This window comes from Macrobrachium nipponense, chromosome 1 (assembly GCF_015104395.2).
Source record: "Macrobrachium nipponense isolate FS-2020 chromosome 1, ASM1510439v2, whole genome shotgun sequence".
Classification (NCBI taxonomy): domain Eukaryota; kingdom Metazoa; phylum Arthropoda; class Malacostraca; order Decapoda; family Palaemonidae; genus Macrobrachium; species Macrobrachium nipponense.
Window position 1 is genome coordinate 168,048,466 of NC_087200.1, and position 13,443 is coordinate 168,061,908.

The 13,443-nt window shown below is 38.4% G+C and overlaps 1 protein-coding gene and 1 long non-coding RNA gene across 4 annotated transcripts in view; one reads left to right on the top strand and one right to left on the bottom strand.

The window, feature by feature from the left end:
* The window catches only part of LOC135219805 (uncharacterized), a 1,047,642-nt gene extending 1,035,773 nt beyond the window's left edge, over positions 1-11,869 (top strand). The window contains exon 6 of the long non-coding RNA XR_010315513.1: positions 11,810-11,869. This is a non-coding gene — a long non-coding RNA (uncharacterized LOC135219805). The remainder of the gene's footprint in view (positions 1-11,809) is intronic.
* The window catches only part of LOC135219802 (anoctamin-8-like), a 495,835-nt gene that overhangs the window by 458,419 nt on the left and 23,973 nt on the right, over positions 1-13,443 (bottom strand). The window lies entirely within an intron of this gene.

Below are 13,443 nucleotides of genomic sequence, written 5' to 3' on the forward strand. Positions count from 1 at the left end.
TGATTGGAGTGAGGAAGAAGTCCTTCAATTTATTAGTTATTACGAAGAACAGACTTTACTGTGGCCAGAAACTTCTTGGAATCTCATGTCAGCGAGTAATTCCCGACCACTATATTCTACCCTTCTAGTATATAACCTTGATTGCCACCATCTTCTTTTATTTCGCTTCATCTTCGTTAAATAATGTGTATAAAGTACGCGGCAGCTGCTACTTGCATGGTGGCCATCGTCGGTAAACAACCCGGACAGAGACAGACTGATGATCGCAGTGGATTGAAATGAAGTTACGTGCTTAACGTGGTTACGGTTCGTCCTCTACATTTTGACACCTTGTAATGCGTAACTCAGTTACACATACAAGGTTCGGCTCTCACGTGTGTACCCACCTTAAGACTGATACCTCTAATATCAGAAAGAGATACTTCAACCCGGTAAAGTTGACCAAGCTATGGAAGCTTTCTCGAAATTATTAATTGATTAAATAGAGAACAATTGAAATGGAGTAGAGAAAATTGTCCTTGGTGTCTTTGAAAGATGACATAATATATTTTTCTGACAGAAAACCCGTAATCATTACCAGGACAGGTTTGATGTTCAGGAAGTGATCCAGCAGATCTCAGTGCGAGCTTGAACATGTTCAGAGATAGACCGCTGTTCGCTTGGTTCAAGTTCATTCATTGTTATTATTAAGTATGTTTTGGGCCCAGGACCACTCGGAGTACGAAAGACAGCTTGAACCGAGACAACTCATGTCACTTAATTTAAGAAAACTCAGACCGTTCTCAAGACATAACTAGTCTAACACAATTTTCTTATTGAGACGACTCGAACAATTTTTTTAACTTACCTACAGAAATAACAAAATGGACATTTATATCGTTTCGCAAGTATGTAAAAATGGACTATATTTGCAGTTTACTTTGTTAAAAACAGTTTATGTTACATTTTTTATAAACTATTTCTTTTATAAATCTTGACTTCATGTTGTTAGAGATGAAGGTGGCTGTATGCCAGCACAGGCTCTTGCTCTCAGAGCAGCTTGTCAAAAATGGCATGTTTTGTCATTCGAAGGATTGTTTTTTTTTATAATTGAAATACCATTGACGTTTTAGTAAGAATGTGCTTTGATATGAGAGTAGTAAAAACTAAGTTAACTCAAGATAATTCGTTATCATATATAAGTCATTTTCTCCCTACATAATGAGTTTAGAAACGTACCTTTTCTAAGGAGGGAGGCCCACAGTTGCATTGCATGTAATATGTACACTTTCCATCCATGTCCATGATTATGACCTCACAGCCGTCTCCTGCAATCTCTAGGTCATCAGGGCTGTCTGAGACTGATCTTGCTTTAGCCTCAGTTACAGGTACACGAGCTACTTCTTCCCCTCAACCTGTATCAATGCACAAGACAGCCACCAAAATGTGTATAGTACGAGTATGTTATAACCCATCGTTAATGTAAGCAAACATGTCTTTGCTTATTGATATGTTTTACTTTTCTTCATTTATGTTTTATTCCATGACGGATTGACATCATTTACTGAAACTCTTTAACTCCAAGTCTTCACTTTTCTTCTTCTGCAAGACCTTGTGCGTGGCTCTCTTGAACCTTTATCTTGCGTGGCTTTCCTGAACCTTTATCGTGCGTGGCTTTCCTGAACCTTTATCGTTCGTGGCTCTCTTGAACCTTTATCGTGCGTGGCTTTCCTGAACCTTTATCGTGCGTGGCTTTCCTGAACCTTTATCTTGCGTGGCTTTCCTGAACCTTTATCGTGCGTGGCTTTCCTGAACCTTTATCGTGCGTGGCTCTCTTGAACCTTTATCGTGCGTGGCTTTCTTGAACCTTTATCGTGCGTGGCTCTCTTGAACCTTTATCGTGCGAGGCTTTCCTGAACCTTTATCTTGCGTGGCTCTCTTGAACCTTTATCGTGCGTGGCTCTCTTGAACCTTTATCTTGCGTGGCTCTCCTGAACCTTTATTGTGCGTGGCTTTCCTGAACCTTTATTCGACATTCGTTTGCATAGCAAGGGTTTTGTATTGCCCTCCATTATTTCGCCTGTTTTCAAGCATCATTAATTTTCTCTGTTTTATTTCACCTCTTATTTCATTCAGTTCCTTATACAACCTCTCTTTAACATCCATAGGTTTTCAGTAAATTGCAAAATAACGTTTTCTGCCATGAGACAGTTCTTTGACTATTCGTTCGACGTTTCTCGATGTTTTCCTTTTCATGTCGTGTAATTCCCTTTATATATTTTTTTTCAATGATATGATACAATAATGTATCATTAAATGCTGCATTGTTCCTTGTTCTCTCTGATTTCATTGAGTTTCATATGCTTTTCGACTAATACAGATTAATTTGTTGCATTTCTCCTTTGCAATTAGTTGATTTTCATTCTTTTTCAACTTTACTCTCATTCATTGCATTTCTCATTTTCGGTTAGGTTGAATTCCCATTGTTTTCCGAGCAGTGGTGCATTGCTTGTCTTTTCGTCGCTTTTCTTGCCTTCAGTTCTTGGATTTCACTTCGTTTTCATACTTAAGTATTCTTGATTTACTTTTGTTTGTTGACCGGTGCGCCCTGTTTCGGAGCATTTCTTCTTTGTATTCCCTGCATTTACATTTCTCACTTCTTCATTGGTCACATTTCTCCTCAGTTCATTTATTTCCCTTTAGTTTGTCGACAACCACCTCTTCTCCGATTGTATTTCTCCTTTTCAGTTCGTTGGTTTCCCTTTATTTTTTCCTACAGGAAACGGTCTCCATTGTTGAAATTCTCCTCAGCTCAACCGTTTCTTTTTTTTCTCGACCAACTCTTCTTCAGCGGTCACATTTCTTCTCCGTGTCTGTTGTCCTTTTTTTGTGACTAACACCTCAGTCACTGTCAGATATCTACTTCTGAGCTGGTTGATCTCATTTTCAAGTAACTCCTGTCAGATGTTCACATTTCTCCTCGACAGTGTTCTGTTTTTATTTTGTTTTTAGACAAATGTGGCCTCATTTGTCGCATATATTTATTTTAGTCCGCTGATTTCTCTTTGTTGTCTGAATAATTAGTTTTATTAAAAAAGAACGATTCAAGATTCCGACTCTCTTTGGCTCATAAGGAGACTTGAAAACTCTCCGCAACTTATCGGGTTAACAACTAATTTTCTTGACTTGGCATCACTCAGTGTTAACGAGATTGCTTTAAAAATGCAAAACAGCATAAGGCTAACTGAACTCTACTACAACATGTGCATTATTTCAAGTGAGAGAGAGTGAGAGAGAGAGAGAGAGACGAGACAGAGACAGAGACAGAGAGAGTGAGAACAGAGAGAGAGAGAGAAAGAGCATTAGGTATTCATTGTTCTTATTACCTTGTTAATAAAAGTAAAGGCATACCTGTTGACATGTTTTCTAGATATTTAGCGGAAATTACAAGACACCTGATATTCTGTGTGGTGTGTGTGTGTTTTGTACTTGTTACAAGGAGAATTTAACAGAATGAATTTCACTTGGAAACAAGAAGCACACATGTGAATAAATGAATGCATACCTCGGCTGACACTAATTGGTCGTGTCATCTAAATCGGTCATTACAGAGACGCCTCTGATGCTAACGCCTCTGCAAGAGCTGTGGATTTCGGTGAAGGCTTTTGGTTCACTGGAGGAAGATGCACCATAAAAGAAAAAAGAAGTAGAATGTTGGGTAAAAACTACATATTTGTGTCATTTACCTTTGGTACCTTACGGATATTTACTTGGTCACTGAAAAGTGGGATTAAATACTTTAGGCTGGAGATTTATCCAACAGTGTCGTAAGCCTAATATGATGACAGTCACGGTGTGCATAGAGTAATGGAGGTAAGGCTTTATTTTCCATTAGTGTGTGCTGCAATTGTCATAAAAAAAATCCTTGTGTTTGACATGCTGATACCAACGTTTTACTAGTGTGATGTACAAAACATTTCTGATTGATCATAGTACAAGTTTGACTGATATTGTCACTTATTAACTTTTTCAAGCCTAACACTTAATTGACCGGGTTTTATGGCCTGTCCACACGATCGGGCCTGATCGGCGGACTTCCCCTCAAACGGGCACACTTGACGGGCAAACCGTCAAATTGCCCGATGGGTCTTGTAGCAAAATCACCATGGTGGTGCCCGATGGCTTGAGCTTCGACCCTGGCAGACGTACGTTAACCATATACATTTCTTTTACCGAGCCATTCTTTGCACCATATTCTCTTCTTTTTCATCATACAAAGCAATTATCATGCTACACAGAATCTTCTCTGCGGTAGGCACCATGTTTATCGTACCGCACTGAACACGCTACTGGCATCGTCGGGCACGCCCACCTCTCCATCGCCTCACCAGTGTGGACAACATTCACGGATAAGTCCGCCAGAATTTGGCCGTCAACACTGGAGCACGCCGATCAGGCCCGGTCGTGTGGACAGGCCTTTAGGTAACGCTCTCCATAGAGGTAAAAGGTTAGGTGAGAACATCCTCCAGAGACCTGTGATAACGTTCTGTCGCTGAAGAGGCAGTTGGCTTCTGTTCGACTCTTGTTCTGTCTTGTTTTCTCTTCAGTTCTGAGCTAAGCTGTTCTTCCTTGTGGCGTTCCTATTAAAATGGTAGCTTTTTGGAATAATGGTCGCATAAACTTTTGTTTTACAGTTATTACCATGTTGGTATGGATTACTTTACTACCTGATTTTAGCTATTGTTATAAAAATATTCGGTTCGCGCTAGGATAGGGCTCGTTCCTACAAAGGGTTCATGTTGAAGAAGTGTAGAGTGAATTAGAGTCGTTTTATGATTTTCGTTGAAAAATGAGTGGTCAAAATATACAGTATTTTGGATATTGATCTGTTTGGAGCGATGCTGGACTATCAAGATCATATCTCGAATGAACAAACGATCATTTTCATTTTAGAAATTGCTGCTAGAGATATCATGACATTTTATCGCTTAGTGCCTGTGATATGTTATGCAGTGTGCTTTATTGAGAGAGCGATTTGGTAAAATATCTTTCCTCCCATGACTTTGAGTGGTTGAATCAATGGCGCAGTGATATTATTGCATGGCAATAATCTTGAATGACCTTGTCCTCTGATTTGGCTGAGACATCTTCAGATATTATAAAAACTTAATAACGCTGTGTGGCAGAAAGGAGATAACTAATCATAAAGCCACGGAGTGCCCCAGAAATTTAGTTGATGTGATCAGTAAATATGATATAGTCCAGAGTCATGTTAGGCATTTTTTAGTCAAATAAATGAAAAACTTTATAATTTGATGAAAATTGGTAAATGACTTCTTTAGACTCTTAGAAATAACATATCAAAAGTCATCACTAATCCATCCTGAGCTTCGTCCGCCATTTTGAAAAATGGCGGTCTGATGAAAATAACCATGAAGTACATAATTAAAGCACATTAAATCCTCTTTAGAAAAAATTACGATATGAATTTTTCTCTAAGTGATAGTTTTTCACACCAACAACGAGTATTATTTTTTTATACCCTTGAGGCCTAATATACAAATACTCCTCACTTCTCTGTCACATGCTTCGTTCTTAGACTAAAAATTTGATCTTGCCGATTTCCTTGGACGCTCGATTGCAGTAGAGGTAGATGGTAAAACACTTAATTCCTTCGTATGTGAATCACCGGGATTATTGATTGATTTATTAATTCTTACTGGCGTCGCAAGAATCACCGGGATTTCCATAGTTAATTTCCTGTTGCTTCTCATGACGTATTTCTTCAGATTCATAGTCAATGACGTGCTGGTTACACTCAATATGTTCTTAGGATCCTCAGTGTCACTGTCACTTGTCTCGATTGTGGGAATTTCTTATTCATCCATTATTTCTTCTTCACCAGATGAGATAGTAGAGTTTGAGCAGGAAACCTCTCGACAAGACACGTATACAATAGGACATTTTAGGGGCCCTTTCACACAGCTGCACATCTGAACACAATTCTTTATGCATGTACACAATATCAAATGAAGTAACTTATCAGGAGCGGGTGGTAAAGATATTTTTCGTGATACATTCTTAGTGGTTGGCCCTAGCCTTTGAAAATGGTAGTACTTTCCAAAAAGTCATAATTTCCCAAGTGTGATCATTATTTTTAGAGACCTTATGGAAGGGATTATGTCTAAATCTTTACTAAGTGGCCCAATATAAATCCGGAGCATGTCGCATACTCTAATATTATAAAGATCAGGTCGGAGTTCAACATGAATTGGAGATCAGCCTCTTGTCTGCCACTTCTCTTCACAGACTGATAAAGCGAAAATGACATAAGTGTAGGTATGAATAGGCCACTGGATGTTGACTTCGAGTGCTTTAGGAGAGCAACTGTTCGCTGTAAACAGCGAGTAAGACTCGGAAAGACTTCCCCCAACAGCAGCAGCTTCAAATCAACATTTTCTTCTTGTATATCACCAGGTCCAACTTTGGCATAGCACTCCAACCAACCCCCCCCCCCCCCCCCCCCCACCCCCCCCCCCCCCTCCCCCCCCCCCCCCCAAGAGACAGTCCAGAAGAATGGTATGAATAATTAATCAAAAGAAACAAGAACCACCTGATGGTTGTTTGCCATCATATAATCCAGTCACAAACTGAAGCTATAAAACTAACACCGAGAACTACGGAAAATTTAACCATACATGCTTATAAACCAAAATGCTTAATTTTTTTCCTCAAGTTTAATCAGTGGAAGGCTCAAGTTTAAAGCACTTTGCAGCGTTTGACATAAACGATTAAGCAAGATTCAGTGACATTCCTCGCAAGTGTATTGATGTATGCATAACTCTGGACTTTTCTTCACTCCTGCTGCTCATATGGTGATCAGGATCTCTCAAATGTTGGCCAGTTCTCGCAGAATATTGACTCGAGGTGCTTCTGGTTTTCACCTGCATTTTTATCACAGGGTTTGAGAGGCTTTCATGCGCAGCCAAAAAAATAATTGGATAATTACAGATCACGGAACCGTTAATATTAACATTTCTGAAAAATTTTATGGTAAAAAGCTTCACATTATAATCAGAATTCAACTGCAAACTGTAAAGTTTACTTGACAGTGAAATCACTGCTCTTTATATATGTTAATGCTTCCCACCAAAGTTACAAGTATCTGAAGGTTTCTCATCCTCCTGTCAACTGGAACGAAGCGAGATCCAAGGTTCACAGTTCTGTTGTTTTAAACTTGAGTCTTTGACTTTAAACTTCATGCTTACATGATAATAAAAAAAATCATAAACATAATGAATTTACTTTTTAGTTTTTTATTCGTGTATGTTTTTATGTTTACACAATCCATAGTTCTTAGCGTTATGTTGTATCAATTTGTAACCGGATTATCTCTTTCCTTATAACACTATGACAGTTAATCATCTGGCGGTTCATGCTCGTTTTATTTGCTATTTTACTATTCTTCTGAACTGTCTCATTTGTTCCCCGACGATACGTGAAGAAAAGAGTGAGCGTTTAGTTATTACCTACCTTCTGTCTGATATATTCCTGTGGCATTCGCTCATACTAATATGACATTCAACTTTTTTTTAGCACACGCGCATGCGCACACTATATATATATATATATATATATATATATATATATATATATATATATATATATATATATACTGTGTGTCTGTGCCTATATGATGATAAGAAGACCGGATATAAAATACGTTTGTTCCTCACACAATATTCCTTCGTGTGCCCCTTCCATCGCTAACGACTTTCAGCATGAAGGTGCTAACTGCCTGTTTTTCCGTCAGGGTCCTATTGAGGTTGTTAATGGGTCGCGCGCGTTAAAGTATTCCCTTTGATGATATTAAAAACGTGTCTGATGGATCAATAGCGGGGGAAGGAGAGGTTCTGGAGCCTTCGGTTTGACATGAATGCGAGTCAGAGGAGCCTCCTTTTCTCTTTCTTGGGCTTTATTGACATTCGGGGGGAGGGGGGGGGGGGGGCGTCTAGAGCGTTTATCATGGAAAAGTAATACCCGGGAGATTGGGTTGATAGGTGCAATTATCTATTAGTTTTCAGTCTTTTGGAACTTGATTGCAGAATGTTTTATTTATGTGTCAGCTTCAGTTTACTGAAGCATTGAGTATATATATATATATATATATATATATATATATATATATATATATTATATACAGTATTCGGGATGAAATTTTTTTTTCGTTCCTAACACGATGGTGGTCCTATTCCGGTTAAACGAATTTCTTGCATGTTTGTCAAACGTGTTAACATAGTTCTATAATTAAAAAGATTCTGATTACAGTTATTTGTAATCAATGGCAACATCATACCTTGTTAAGTCCATCATTTATTTACACCTATTAATAATACCCGCTTCCGGATTCCGAAGGTCACTATCTCAATTATCGAGCCGGCTGCCTCAACTATTGATTTGCTTTTTCTTGCCCATGTCTGGGCTCCTTTACCTCCTGCCCCCACACTCTCCCTTCCTCCCCCCCCCCTTCCCCAAGTGGTAAGCATGAGAAAGCATGAAAGAAAATATTTTGGCAAGTTAAATTACGTTAATTTAAGAATCATTAGAATTATTCTCTCCTCGTTGATGTTTCAGTTAACTTGTGTGTGTAAAGGTTGTATCATCTATAGTTGCTGTGTCGCGAACCGGTTGATACTCTATTTCTAGCCTGGTAAGTGATTAGTTCTTGTAGAAATCAGACACGAAACCGGGCCATAACATGTGAGGCTCATACAATCTTTTTCTTTTAATTTGGTAAACATCCGGGTTGTGTTCAACTACTACTGCCCCCCCTTTTTTTTTTAACTCTCTATGGTGAATATGGAGAGGCCATTGCAACTGAATGTCGAAATAGATTTGCACTTACATCATACTTTCTCGAGGAAGATGAGTAAACAACAACATTGAGGACTGGTTTGACTTTAAGAATGCCGGTAAAGCGATGTTGGGATATAGGTGAGACCTGGAATTCTAAGTCAAGTATACTATCTCAGTTTAACCTGACCACTGAGCTGATTAACAGCTTTCCAAAGGCTGGCCCAAAGGATTAGATATTTTTACGTGGCTAAGAACCAATTGGTTACTTAGAAACGGGACCTACAGCTTAATGTGGGATGTGAACGACATTATATTGATAAATAAATTTCTAATCACCAGAAACAAATTCCTCTGATTCCACGTTGGCGGAGTCGGGAATCGAACTTCGGACTACCGAAACTGTAGGCGAGCACATTAGCCTATAAAGGATAGACAGAAGCAAACGGTACATATACTTGTACCGTAGGCAAGACATTTCTGGGCGGAGTTGAGGAACGCAAAGTAATTCTTCAAGAAGCAAGAGAGGATACCTGGGTAAAAAGGCTGATGATGTTGACAAATGGTCTTATTCAGGGATTGGCAATGGTGTTATGGTAGCCCACAGAATTAATGAAATATTCATAGGTGAAATGAAAAAGAGGAAATTACCTGCCAAAAAGAGGGATGGGTCAGTCAGTAATAGCATATGAAGAAGATTGAACCGTACAGCTAAACATTTTTTGTAAAGTCATGAACACGTGATAATATTATGAGAAGGGTTATCTGAATGATATAACAGAAACTGAAGAGGAGCTGAATGCACTTATAAATAAATTCACTACACATTGGAGATGGCAAACACCAGGTTATGATGGAATCACTGTTTAGTTTGTTTTTTATGGTGCTTTTACGTTGCATGGAACCAGTGGTTATTCAGCAACGGGACCAACGGTTTTACGTGACTTCTGAACTACGTCGAGAGTGAACTTTTATCACCAGAAATACACATCTCTCACACCTTAATGGAATGCCCGAGAATCGAACTCGCGGCCACCGAGGTGGCAGGCCAAGACCATACCGATCACGCCACTGAGGCGCTCAATCACTGTTTAGCTGAAGCTGGAACGACACTCCATAAACTAACATTAAAAGGAATGAGGAAACAAACCCGGAGGATTTGCAATTGGAAGTCGTGATAAAGATGCAATTTCTATGAAACTGTTCAGCATGCTTGTCCTCAGTAGGCTGGAGAAAGAAGCTGATGAAAGGCTTCGTACAGATGACCAACCTGCTTTTAGAGAAGGCAGGAATTGCAGAGACGGATATTTGTGCCAGGACAAATTGTACACCAATCTATCGAATTTAACAATCCCCTTCTGATGGCTTTTATTATTGCGAGAAGGTATTTGAAAGAGTTCATTATCATGGAAGGTTTGTGTCACTGTGGCAGCCTTGTTCAATGTGTAAAGCTACTTGAAATTATCCGTGAACGAAGTAGATGCGAAGTTAATGTTGACGGGATCTTGTCAAATGAATTTGTTGTAAATTGTACGAATATTACCTTCGCTATTACTCCCTTTCTATTTACTTTATATTGAAAAAGGTGATGGGAACTGGAAGAGAGTTGAGACAGAGAATACAAGCGAAGTTGTTTTATTGAGCAAGACACCACAAGATCTACAAAGCTTGCAATGTAGAATGCGTCATAAATCGAGCGAGATGGGACTCATTACTTCTTAAGTATTGAGGACCGAGTTTGCATAAAGGGATGAAATAACATTAAACGGAGAGAAAATTAATGACGCTGGTCTTTCAAAATATTTTAGGAATAATGATAGCCAGTACGGGTTCTGCTGAGTTGGAATTTGTGTAAGACTAGATGAGACCAATCAGACAATGAGAAGCTGAATAAGATTTTGAAATCAGATAGACTCCCTAATGCAACATTATACATAAGTAGTTATTTTTATTAGTATAAGAACATGAATCATAGAATAACTGAAAATGCACCTAAAATACTTTGTTTACTTCAACATAAAGCTCTGAGAAGAATATTAGGAGTCTGAGAGCACGGTAGGATAAGAAACGATATCAAAGGGGAAATAAAGAAAGTTCCATTTGTAAATGAAGTAATGATAAAAATGAGATGGAGATGGCTGGGACATGTCCTTTGCGCAAACCTTGAGAGAATATTACGTGAGAGTGTCAGCCAGACTAGTACTGTGGGTGCCATGAGTGTTGGAAGACCCTGGCTTACTTGATAAGAAAAGTGAGAACGGAGATTTGTTGAGGAAAAGGCACAGGAAAAGCCTGAGTGGCGGAATTTCACAGACGCCGCAGTATTAGAGGTGGCATTGAAATGTTTGAAGCTATATTCTTTATACTTTTTCATTGTAATACCACTTGGACTTCATTCAGAGTACTTCCCTTTTATTCTAAACTTGGCTTTTATCATTTGGTAAGAAAAAAATCTAACCACAACACAGTCTGCGCTCATATTTTTTGTTAAATATCCAGTTCATTTAGCTGATAAATAAAACTAACATTCAGCGAAGTTATCAAGTTAAAAAAAAAAAACAAGTAATTTGCTGAGAAAAAATACTTTTCTGTGGGTGTAATTTTCGTTTGCACACCACACACACACACACACATATATATTATATATATATATATATCTATATATATTATATATAATATATATATATATATATATATATATATATAATATATCCTGTAGGAGAGAGTGAGGTATCTTATATCAAATTCATATATATATATATATATATATATATATGTGTGTGTGTGTGTGTGTGTGTGTGTGTCTGTTTTTGCGTGTGTGTCTGTTTGCGTGTTTATGTATACGTATGCAGAGTGTGAAGAAATTAATCATTATCCAAGAAATATAATAATTTTTTATATCATGTATGATTTTGTATTTTAGTTACAACCAGACATAAAATATGTTGTCCATTAATGTATGATTTTTGTCTCTCAGGTATTAAGGTCCAAAAGGTGAGTTCGTCTGTCCTCAAAGTTAATCGCCGAAAAGAAGGTAAGTCACTGCTCTCATTTTTTATGATTTTCTCCCCGTAGGAGGCCAGTGCCGTCAGTGCACCTCACGTAGTGCACTGTAGTCTCTACATCAGGTTCATTTTGCAACGTCCCTTCTATCCCAAGCTGCAGCCTCCCTCTTTCATTCCTTTTACTGTACCTCTGCCCATATTCTCTGTCTTCCATCTGACTTTCCACCCTCCCTAACAGCTGATATCATCCTGTCACACCTTTCAAACCTTCTTACTGCCAATTTGCTCTCAGCGCCGAATGACCTAATAGGCCCCAGTGCTTAGCTTTTTGTTTTTTCATGAATCTGTGCAATCCCGATAACCACGTTTGGCGCTTTTATAGTGTTGAGGTTTTTATGGTGTGCTGGGGACCAGTTTGCAAAGGGAAGGTTTTTTCTCTTTTGTGCTGGCGATGGTGGTGGTGGTGGAGGTGATCGTTGACGTCTCCTCTCGTTCGTGTTGGGGAAAAATTGATGGCTAAGTGAGATTAAATGCTCATACAAATTTGTTGTTTGTTTGAGCTTGGTGTTGTTTTTGTTCATGTTGAAAAGATTGGGGAAATTTATATGTTATGTATTCAAGATGGCATATAGATTGGGCACATTTTGGTGCTGCTGTTACAGATTATAAGACAACTTGACTGTCATACGCTCAGTAGTAAAGTTAAATGAAAGCGTTTTACGTTCAGGTGATCTATTTGTAAAGAAAACGGTAAGTAAACAACACGAATCTCTTTTATAAACCATAGGTAGACCCACACTTTCTGTGACCCGTGGCTTGAATTCCATCGGTTATCTCCAGCAACGTTCGTTGAGAAACACGAAAGAAAATGGGAGGTATTCAGAGATTGACACTGACAGAAAAATGACAATACAACCCATAAGGTTGTATTGTGTCATTTTCCTGTATCGGATATCCACTGTTATTCAAAATGTAATTTCAGTAGCAATCAGTGAGTACTTCGGGAGAACAGCGCAGAAATAACCTCCACCTCCACCGCTCGGCTGTGCTCTTTTGAGAAATCACTTCTTAGTGTCGCACTACAGTTATACAACTTCAATTTTAACGATGTTATGATATTGATATCTGACTTCGAAACGCTCTTTGTGTTTGTTATAATGAAAAACATTGTCTGGCGCGCTTGTAAGTATTTTGGGGCATAAAAGATGTTACTCTTTTTCTTGGTCTGAATTATGTAAAAATGTTTCTCAGAAAGAAGTCATGAAAAATGTTTTGTTTTTCTTGATAGTCATGATGACATATTTCGAATGCATCCGTTGCCAAGTTAAGAGCCAACCCAGACATTTTAGTTGCCACTTTAGAGGATATATTGCTACTTCATTTTTTTTTATTTGTCAGTCGATTTGATATTTGTTTTCGTGTATTTCTCGTGCTACAAGCAGCTCATCGTAATCAACCAGCTTTCTCACTGATATGGAAGTCAACTTATTTATTTTCATGGTTTAGTTTGTCGCTCGATTGTTGATCATCCATTTTTATACAAGTCGTTATAAATCCAGTTTGCTGTCGATGTCTGTCTTGTGTTGCCTTGACAGTTTCTTCTTCT